An 11,952-nucleotide genomic window follows, 5' to 3' on the forward strand; every position below is an offset into this window, starting at 1 on the left:
AGTTACTAAAACCGGGCTATGTCCCGAAGGCATTTGAACGAGGAGCTATATCCGGTTAAATCCCGAAGGTACGTGATTTGGTAATGAATGAGCTTGCTGTAAAATTCCAGCGAATACTCGAAAAACATCCCAATATGGGGATATGTTACGTATGTGTTAAATTTAATTGAGCCCTTACAAATAAATGTTCGCTCAGTTGATAAACGAGCTACCGGCCTTCGGCCAAGTTAGTTTATTGTGTATGTACATAAGGGTTGTTAATGTTGTGAAGCAAGTTTGATATCGGTAAATTGCGTATTATGAAATATTCCGTTTAGCTAAATGTGTGCTATTCTTTGTGCATGCTGGAATTCCTTGCTCAAACTTACTAAGCATAAATTGCTTACTCGTTACATTGCTCCTCTGTTTTATAGATTTTTGGTTCTCCAGCTATCGGACTCGGGATCTTGAAGTCGAAGTCGCCCACACTATCCAAGGCTCTTTTGGGTACTATTTTGGTTGAATTTTGATATGGCATGTATAGGACTACCCATTGTTGTCTTTCGAGTACTTTATGAAATGTATAAGTGTACAGCCATGCGAAAATGGCTTGTAGAAGTGGAGTATGGCATTAGACCATTCGTATTTATGAATGTATAGATGGTTTCATGATGTAACTATAGTTGGAATGGAAGTGTTGAGCAAATGATCAGCCACTAGAATGGCTAAGTATGATCATATGTGGGCTTGTATGACAAGGCCCTAGTTGGTCCATGAAACCCCAAATTAGGTAAGGTTACTTTGAAAACAGAAGCTGATAGCAGCAGTGGTGTGGATTGGAAAAATCACAAGAATTCGTAGGAGTGGAATTAAATAGTGAATAAATTATGTAATCGAACCTTGATGAATCTACTTTCATATGGAAGTAACGAAACAATCATAGGAACAGTACAGTAAGATATATTCGGGTTTTTGTGGAACAGGGCCAGAACAGTTTCTGGATTCCCTGTTCCGCCTTTAGAAATTCACTATAAATTGACCAGAGATAATTAGGGGTCATACCATATATGTATGGATTCCTCTCTGAGTCTAGTTTCCATAGAAACAAACGGCATCAGTATTGAAGCTCTGTGCAGAGAGATATCCCAGTCGTAATGGGAAAGGGTCAGTGTAGTCGACCCCTGTAACATGGGAGACTTTGACTAATAAACTGTACTAATTGGTCCGACCAAAAATTCTAGAAAAAAATACATAGGTGGGGACATGAGTCTAGTTTCAGGGAAAAATCACAAAACTGATTTTCGAGTTGTGAAACTCAAGATATGATTTTTGAAGCGACTAGTACTCAGACTGGGCAGTGTCTGGAAAATTTTTTTCAAAGTTTGTTAACATCTCGTGTCCGACTCCGGTGTCGGTCTCGGGTTCGGGGTGTTACACTAAATTCCTAAGGGAGATAAAACCTAAGACAGATCTTATTATTATTTGAGTTATAGAATAAATACTTGTTCTTATTCTTAATTGTGAATTTAACCCTTGCTTTAATATTCCAGGATATTAATTCAGATTTTTTATGTGCTTATTCAGTAGAGAAAAAGTCTCTATTTAAGAGTAGATTATTCGTAATTAAGCGGAGTTGCATGCAATCCTAGAGATAGGACGACATAAATCTGTCGGATTAGAGTCAAATCTAATAAGGGAATCCATAGATCGAGTTAATGCGACAATAAGGCTTTTAATTAGAAAGAGATTTTGATTAACCAACCTAGAGTCAGTTGTTTTTAGTCTCGAAAGGGATATTAACATAAATTAGGGATTTCTACGGACTAAGTCAAGTGAATAAATTATGTAATTCAAAGATAATAAGTGAAGTCTAGGTGGATTTTTCCTTGGGTATTGTCTTCTCTAACGATTTTCCAAAAAGTATTTTCCAACTTTCATCTCTATCGTAATCTTAGTTAATTAGATAATTAGTTTAGTTTAAAAACATTCTCTTAAATTTTAGGCTAGATAATAAAAAGATAGTAATTACTAGTACTTTTAGTCGTCGTGGATACGATATTTTCGGTCTCACCATAACTATACTACTGTTCGATAGGTGCACTTGCCTTAAGTCAAATTTTTAGTTAGTTTAGCGACCATCAATAATAACATCTTATTTAACTCGTAAATATTATTGTTGTAATGCCCCCACGCCCGAAATCGTCGCCAGAGTCGAGCTTGAGGAGTTACCGAACATAATTTATCAAATTAAGAACTTCAAATCATTTGTTTCTACATTCACAACTTTCTAGCTACCCGCGTCACAGTTACAAGAAAAATCATATCTCGAGTTACGAAACTCAAAATCAAAATCCGTAAATATTTCCTACATCTAGACTTATATATATATTTACTAATTTGTTTCTAGAATTTTTGGTTGGGCCAATTAGTACAGTTTATTAGTTAAAGTCTCCCCTGTTTCAGGGTTCAACTGCTCTGACCTCTGTGTATTACGAATCAGATATCTCTCTATACAGAATTTAAATAATGACTATGAGGTTTGTTTCTATTAAAACTAGACTCCATAAGGAATCTTTACATATAAATAAAAACTTATAATTATTTTTGTACAATTTATTATGAATTTCTAAAGTCAGAACAGAGGACCCAGAAATCACTCTGGCCCTGTTTCACAAGGTTTCAAATATCTCATAAAGTATAATTTATATGCCTGTTTTTTTTATCCATATGAAAATAGACTCATTATGCTTCAATTTCATAACTTTCTCATCATTTAATTCCATTTATACTATTTTTAGTGATTTTTCAAATTCATGTCATTGCTGCAGCAATATTCTGTTTTAAGGCAAATTTCATCTTTTCATGAGTTGTTATGAACTAGATAACCTATTAAACTTCCATGATATCAAACATGATATAAATTTAACCATCACCATGATTTATCAATATCAAAAATTTTCTCAACCAATCATGGCCATATCATAAAATTATTTACACAAAATAAGTATGTTGCTATACATGCCATACTTAAGTTTTACAAGCCATTTACCCAGATGAAAGTCCTTTGGATAGTGTGATCGAACCTTCGACCTGTCCCGATTCCCGAGCTGGCTTGTTCAAAACTACAGTAAATAAAGAGGAGGGAGTAAGCATAAATGCTTAGTAAGTTATATGTAAATAACAAGTAACATAACAATACAAATATACCAAACAACTTTAGCATGGTATCACCAAAACATATATCACATTTCTAAACATCATTCATCATCTTACCACCTTTTCGTTGTTGTATCTATTTTCAACCCGAGGGTTAAGAACATACCTGTCCAAAGTGTCCATTTCACAACACTTACCAAAACGTCGCTTGCACCTTAAGTGTTCTTCCATTTCACTAGAAATTTCACCCTTTGAACACATCGGAATACAACTCGGATACACGGATAATTTGCACATAAGTGCCTCATATGTAATCAAGAAATCATGTAACCCGCCCCTAAGTGAACTCGGACTCAACTCAACGAGCTCGGGCGTTCGCATCCATAAGTGAACTCGGACTCAACTCAACAAGTTCGGATGCCTAGTTACATCTCACGAACTCGGATCAACTCAACGAGTTCGGATGCTCAACCATCCTAGTGACATGTCACTTGTATCCTAATCTATTCCTAAGGTTCAAACGGGCTTTTTCCCTCGATATCACATTTGTCGTCTTCCATGGAATATTGGAACCGATACTCAGTAGCAATTCATATTTATCAAGTAGTAAACATAATTTGCATATTACTCAACATTAACCACAAAGCATAATATTTCTCGATTAAAAATCAGCGTATCATATAATTAACATCAATAACTTTAAAATAACAATTATGCTACATTATTTACACATGAACTTACCTTGGTACCAAAATATAAAGATTTTGCAATTTAGTCCACAATCTTTTCTTTTCCTCGATCGCGACTTGAATCTCGTTTCTCTTGATCTACAATGCCAAATTAATCTTATTTAATACATACATTCATCAAAACAACATTTAATACGAACTTTGGAAAATTACATTTTTGCCCCTAAACTTTTGCATAATTACACTTTTAACCCTAGGCTCGGGAATTAAACTTTATTCCTTTTTCTTATGTTTTATAACATGCTGATCATTTTCCCCTTCTATGGCAACATCAAATTCTTACTCTAACATATACTAGAGACTATTAGGTATTTTTGCCGATTAAGCCCTTTTACTCGTTTTCACTCAAAACCGAGTAGCACAAGTTGTCTAACATAATTTAAAACCCCATATTCTATCATAAAACATCAAAATACACAAATTTCACCTATGGGTATTTTTCCAAATATAAACCCTAGGTTGAATTATTGCTAACATAAGCTTAATCGAGCTACCGGGATTCCAAAAACGTAAAGAACATTAAAAACGGGGCTTGGAATCACTTACTATGGAGCTTGGAAGCTTGAAACAAACCCTAACTATGGAGAACCCTTGAAAATTCGGCCTAATGAAGAAGATGGACAAAAATTGGCTTTTAATTTTGTTTTTAATTCATTTTAATAACTAAATGACCAAAATGCCCTTACTACTAAACTTTCCAAAAATTCCTTCCATGTCCTAATTTTGTCCATGAACTTAAAATTGGTCAAATTGCTATTTAAGATCTCCTAATTAATATTTCAATGCAATTTCATACTAAAAACTTCTAGAATGCAAATTTTGCAACTTATTCGATTTAGTCCCTACTTTCAATTTAAGCACTTTAGGCATAGAATTTCATCACGAAATTTTCACACAATCATGCAGTCATATCATAATCATCAAAATAATTATAAAATAATTATTTCTATCTCAGATTTGTGGTCACGAAACCACTATTCTGATTAAGCCCGAATTCAGGATATTACAATTATAATATTAAATAATAATATTTACGGACTCACTCGTTGGAACTATGGTCCCGAAACCACTATTTTCGACATTACTGAAAAACATGTTGTTACTACATAATAGCAAAAACACAAGATACAACACTCAGATTTTTAATAGAATCATAAATATTAAACATAGTTACCTCAACATCAAATTTCATAGTCATCGTACCTTCATGCATGTCAATTTTAGTTCTAGATATTTTCAAAAAAGGTCTTCCTAAAAAAATTTGTACAGGATGAAGGGTAAAATCAATTTTCATATCAAGTACATAAAAATCGACAGGAAAGATCAACCCATTAAATTGCACCAAAACATTTTCTAAGACCCCCTCAAGGTAAACCACGATCTATCAACTAACTGAATTATCACACATGTTCCTTTTTATGGTCCAAAATTTAGAGATGAATGCATGATATTTATTGAAACGCCGAGATCACACATGGCATAGTTAATTCTCACCTTACCTGTTATGCAAGGAATAGTGAACATGTCTGGATCTTCACACTTAGGAGGAAATTTCTTTTGGAGAACGACAGATATATTCTTCCCCATATTTATTTTCTTATTACCTCTCAACTTTTTCTTGTTGGTAAACAATTCTTTGAGAAATTTAGCATATTGAGGTATTCGTTTAATAGCACCAAGTAAAAGAATATTTACCAAGACTTTTTGAAACATCTCAAGTATTTCTTCTTCTTCATTTACCTTGTTAGTCTTAGCAAATCTCTCCAGAAAGGGAGGTTGAATCATGCACCACTTAGATTCATCTATGCTCGATTAATCAATTGATTCTTTAGGAGCAACAATGTAAAGCCCCAAATTTCTTATTTTTGTTTTTATTAAAAAGTGACACAATAGTGTATCTACTTCAGTGGTTAAGTGTTCTAGGTGTGTATAAGAGGTCCCAAGTTAAAGCCTTAGCTTTGGAAAATTTTGATTATTTTTGGAATTAAGCTCTATCCCTGTTCAATGGGCTTAAATTAAGTTATTTGTAAAAACATGTCAGAATGGGCCTGCTGGTCTAGTGGTTTAGTTGAGTGTGGGATTGCTGAAGGTCCTGTGTTTGAATCTCTGCGTAAGTGTGAATGTTACTCTTTTTACTTGGTCTCTGATTAGAGTCTTGAGGGAGTGGGATTCTGAGTGGTTGAGATTGTGTAGTTAGTAGGGAAGAGTTTTAAGGGATGTGTATCATCTTTTTTTCAAATTTTTTCTCTTCCCCGTCGAATTTTACTGGGGTTTTGATGTTTTTCTCTCATTCTTAAGGTTCTTGGCCGTTTCATTTCTTCCCTTTTCTCCACAAATCTAGTCTCTTCATTTTTCTTTTTACTGTTGAATTTTTGCGTCTTATTAAGTTGTGTAACAGCCCAATTTAAACCCTAATCAGAACGATGATTCTGGGACCATGAATCTGAGTCAGAAAAAATATTTAAAAATTATTTTCTCTATTTATTTTGTGTGAATTTATATTTGTGAAATTTTCGTGATTTAATTTTGTCATTTGGGTGTCTGATTAAACAAAAGGGCTTAATTGCATAAACTGAAAATTTGATAGTTTTAATTGTAAGGACTGAATTAGTAATGGCTTTTTAAATGGAAGCCCTTAAGTTGTAAATAGCCCATGTCTTTATAAGTGGTACCATGGTAGGTAAAAATTTAATAGTTTTTATATTATTTTATTTAAGTTATACATATATGTAAAATTAAGCTTTATTTTATAATAAGATATTATGTGTATATATATATTTATATTATAATGCATGAAATTGAAAGCCAACTCATGTCCATTAATTTATTTAAGAGACGAAAAAGGGTTTATAACATAAAGCTTGGTTATAATTTTAAAAGGGGTAATTTAGGAAACCAAGTTATAAATTATATCATATATGTTATATGTTATATCATAAAATTATCCTAAGTGCTCATATACTTCCATTGCCAAAACTTAAGCAAGAAAGAAAACAAAACAAAAAGCTAGGGTTCGGTTATATTCAGACTTGATTAAGGTATGTGTTTAGCTCAGTTTTTGATAATTTTTAAGTTTTTGAGATCATTACTTCGAGTACAACAAAACCCATGCTTAAATTTCGAATTTTGATGAATATTTTTAGTTATGCCATTGATGACAGCTTGTGATTTTTATTGTTTGATGATGAAATATGAAAGATACGTGTTGCGTTAACATATTTTGTATTGGAATTTTTGATGATTTTGAGTAATTAGGACTTAATTGCAAAAATAAAAAGTTGAGGGAATACATTATGAAATTGATGGAAAATATGGACTTGTATGTATATAGGGAGCATTCGGCCTAACTAGAGTGTAGCCAAAATTTGTGTATTTTGTGTTTTATGCAATAGGGACTAAATTGAAAAAATTTCAAATGTTAGGGGCAAAATGGTAATTTTCCTATTTTTGTGTTTTTGGACAAAAGTGAATGAAAATATGTTTGAATGAGCTTAATTTTAATATGTTTAGATCAAGAGCCAAAGAAATCGGATTTGGATCGGGGAAAAACAAAAGTTATCGACTAGCAGCCCCGTCCCGTTTTACGACATCCGAGGTAAGTTTATAAGCAAATATAAGTGTATATTGGTAGTTTAATTTTATAATTACTTATTGTTATGGAATATTAGAAACTAAATATATTGTGGCTGAATGTGAATAAATATGGCTACTACACTTTCGAGTCCGATTCGACCGAGATACGACGTTCGAAAGCCCCGTATGAACCTTAGGAATAAGTAGGATACATATGTCATGACATAGGATACGATATATGTGTGCGAGTAAGTCCATGGCAACGATTTGTGATTCCGATATGTGTTTATGAGTAAGACCCTGTCTAGGACAGTGGCATCGTTTGAGGTTACATGTAAGACCATGTCTGGGACGTTGGCTTTGTACTATTTATGTGATTATCCGAGTGTCCTATCCAATTCTGAATGGTTCATCGGGCAATGATAAGCTATGTTTAAAAAGGTAAAACAAGCTAAATGCCAGGTATGAATTAGTTTGTTACCAAGTCAAGGTAAGTAAGTAAGTAATTAGTATTTGTTATAATGTCTTATTGAATAAGTACGGATGGAGAAATTTTATTATAATAATCGAAATCTATAAGGATGAACATAAATGCATTGTGTTTGTCTTCGAATGATATGCGGTATGTTTATTAATGGTACCAAGTATACTCGGTCATTAATGTACATACGATGGTATATATATTATGATGCTTGAGTAGAAGTTATGAATATATGTGAATTCGTTTGTTTAATGATGTCTTAGCTTGTAAATGGATTATGAATTATTTATGTTAGTTTTATAGGTATTCGGCCAAGGTGAGAATTTTGTATAAAATGAAATGTCATGAATGAATGTGGTAGTTTGAGACTAAGTATACTCATATTAGTATAGTTCGGTTAAATTTACTATGAGATAGTTATATTATTAGTTGTTTATTTGCTTATAGCTTACTAAGCTATAATAGCTTATCATGTGAATATTTGTTTCTGTTTATAGATTTTTCGAAGTCAAGCTACAAGTTCGGGATCGTCTACGAAGCTCATCACACTACCCTCTATTTTGGGTACTTTTATAAGTTAAATTAAAGATTATGGCATGTATAAGCTAAAGCATGTTTTGGAAATGTTAATTTTGGGTTGTGTATAAAGCCATGTGAAAATGGCTAATATGCTATGAATGTATGTGACGCTTTAGTTACATTTATATGTGTTATATGTACTGATAATGGTTGATGAATTTGGATGTGGATGATGAATCGGTCAAGGTACATATTGTCCTAAATATGTTAGTTGATTCGACCATGATTCTTGCTAGGATAAAATATACAAGTGAAATCAGTTGAGATGTTTGGTTAAGGTGTTACACGTGATTTAGCATAAATGGAAACTCAGTTATGTCTGAACTTGATAAGAGTTTATTTTGATATATTTATTACATGGTATGTAGGTTTTGTGTTTGGATAAATATATTTTTATTTGTTTAGGTGATAAAATATAAATGTTATGTAAGTAAGTTAGTCATGATTTGGCATATGTATATGTATAAGTATATAATGATTTGGTCTGATGTGTAAATTATGGTTGGTATATATGTATATTAATTCATTTCTATGGAAGGTTATACGCATATGAAATGGTAGGGTAAAATAAAGAAAATGTAACCTTGAACATAACATTATTTTAGGTGTTTATATTCGGGTAATGCATTGAAATAAATGACCAAATGAATAGTGAACTTCGTATTGGAAACACAAAAGGTAATATGAGTTTTATTCCTTATATGTTCGGTTTGGTCACATTGACATGATCATATTTGATTGGTTTTGTGAGTAACTTACTGGTTTGGTTATATTGATATATATACGAATATGCTTAGATGTATTTATATATGTATGTGGTTTGATTAGTAATGTACTTATGAAATAGACGTTTATAAATGGATAAAATAAAATATGTTTGACTATTATCTAGAAACTTGAATGATGTAATTATTGTTCATATGATTTAGCTATTGGAGTAATAATATTTATGTAATATGATATGATGTTTGTTAGTTGGATCGAATAAGTGATTTAATAAATAAATAAATAAATTTATTTTGTATGTGATTGTGATTTACATAATTGAACAGATGGTTACTAATCTAGTTTTATAATTATTATAAATAAGTTGGTATAATTTTTATGCATGTTTTGACTTGAATGATTGTATTTAACGGTATTATGTTCGGTAACATCTCGTAACCCATGTTCAGCAATGGATACGGATTAGGGATGTTCCATTTTATTAGTATCAGAGCTACGATTTAGTCGGTTCTAAGACTAACGTACCGCGTGTAAGTTTAGCTATACATGCCATAATTATATATTGTGATAGTGTTATGACTTCTGACATTTGAAATGTGTTTTCATATAGTAAATGGATCCCGACAGAGTTGTAGCTGATGATGTCGAGAGTGTAGCGCTTGCTCCCGCGCAGGGGACAGCGCAGGCTTATTTTCGACCGACTTCGACTAATCAAGAAAGTGAGGCTAAACAAGCCCTTTATCAAATGATGAATGACTGGTTCACTCAATATATCCGGACTAACCCGACTGTACAACAACCTCCACCCCTGACTAATCCATCTTTCGTGCCTGTTGTACCTCAAGAAAGTGATCCGTTGCGATTGAGTAAACCACCTATTGATAAAATCAGAAAACATGGAGCTGAAGAGTTTAAGGCCACTGATAATGATGATGCTGAACGGGCTGAGTTCTGGCTTGATAATACCATCCCTGTGTTTGATGAGCTATCCCGTACCCCAGATAAATGTTTAAAATTTGTTATATCCTTGCTCTGAGACACAGCATATCACTGGTGGAATACCCTAGTATCAGTAGTTCCGAGAGAGCAGGTGACCTGGGAATTCTTTCAGTTTGAGTTCCGTAAAAAATATATCAGTCAGAGATTTATCGACCAAAAGCGTAAAAAATTTCTGGAGCTGAAACAGGGTAGGATGACAGTGACAGAGTATGAGCGAAAATTCGTGAGACTTAGCCGATATGCTCGAGAGTGTGTTTCCACTGAAGCCATAATGTGTAAAAGATTTAAAGATGGGCTGAATGAAGAAATTAAGCTGTTAGTTGGCATACTTGAGATAAAAGAATTTGTGTTACTTGTTGAGCGAGCCTGTAAGGCTTAGGAGCTCAGGAAAGAGAAAAAGAAAGCTGATTTTGAAGCAAGAGACTTGCGTAAGAGATCATTTAGCAGGTCAGTTCAGTCGGCACCAAAGAAGTTCCAAGATGATTTTAGCCGTTCTAAAGCCACTTCAGGTTACTCCAGACGGGATCAGAATAGACCACCGGTGAGCTCGAAAGCTACCTCAGTAGCGAGTGTGGGTAATGTTAGATCAAATCAACCTGAGTGTAAGCACTGTGGTAAACAACATCAACGAGCGGGACTGTTTTAAATGTGGATCGACAGATCATTATATTCGAGACTGCCCAATGTTAGCTGAAAAAAATCTGGTGCAAAATACGAGATCGGGTAACACTGTAGCCCGAGGTAGACCACCCAAAAATGTTGGTAATATGAGTGGTAGTCAGAAAGGGACTAAAGATACAGCAATTAGATTTGAGGCTCGCGCACCTGCTAGAGTCTATGCCATACGTGTACGAGAGGAGGCTTCATCCTCAGATGTTATTAATGGTACATTTACTCTTTATGATACTAATGTAATTGCATTGATTGATCCTGGTTCTACTCATTCTTATGTATGTGAGACATTAGTATTCAGCAAGACTCTACCTGTTGAGTCTACTGAGTTTGTGATTAGAGTGTCAAACCCCTTGGGCCGATGTGTTATGGTTGATAAAGTGTGCAAGAATTGTCCCTTGAAGGTTCAAGATCTGTGCTTTCTGGCTGATTTGATGTTGCTGTCATTTGATGAGTTTGATATAATTCTGGGTATGGATTGGTTGACTTTACATGATGCTGTTGTGAACTATAAAAGAAAGACCATTGATCTATCTAGTGATTTGTATGGTTTACCAGCAATGATATCTTCGATGCTAGCTCAAAAATATGTGAGAAAAGGGTGTGAAGCTTATTTTGCCTATGTACTCGACAGTAAAGCGGCTGAAAGAAATATTGAATTAGTACCTGTTGTATGTGAGTATCTGGATGTATTTCTGAAGAATTACTGAATTTACCACCTATTCGAAAAGTAAAGTTTCGTACTAAGTTAATGCCTAGGACGACTTCGATATCCATAGCTCCATACACAATGGCACCTACAGAATTAAAAGAATTGAAAGCTTAGTTACAAGAATTGACAGATAGAGGTTTCACGCGATCGAGTTTCTCTCTGTGGGGTGCACCTGTGTTGTTTGTGAAAAAGAAAGACAGAACTATGAGAATGTGCATCGATTACAGATAGCTTTATAAGGTGACTATAAAGAATAAGTATACGTTACCACGGATTGATGATCTATTTGACCAACTGAAATGGGCTACAGTATTTTCGAAGATAGA

The sequence above is a fragment of the Gossypium hirsutum genome, chromosome A13 (genome assembly GCF_007990345.1).
Source record: "Gossypium hirsutum isolate 1008001.06 chromosome A13, Gossypium_hirsutum_v2.1, whole genome shotgun sequence".
NCBI lineage: Eukaryota > Viridiplantae > Streptophyta > Magnoliopsida > Malvales > Malvaceae > Gossypium > Gossypium hirsutum.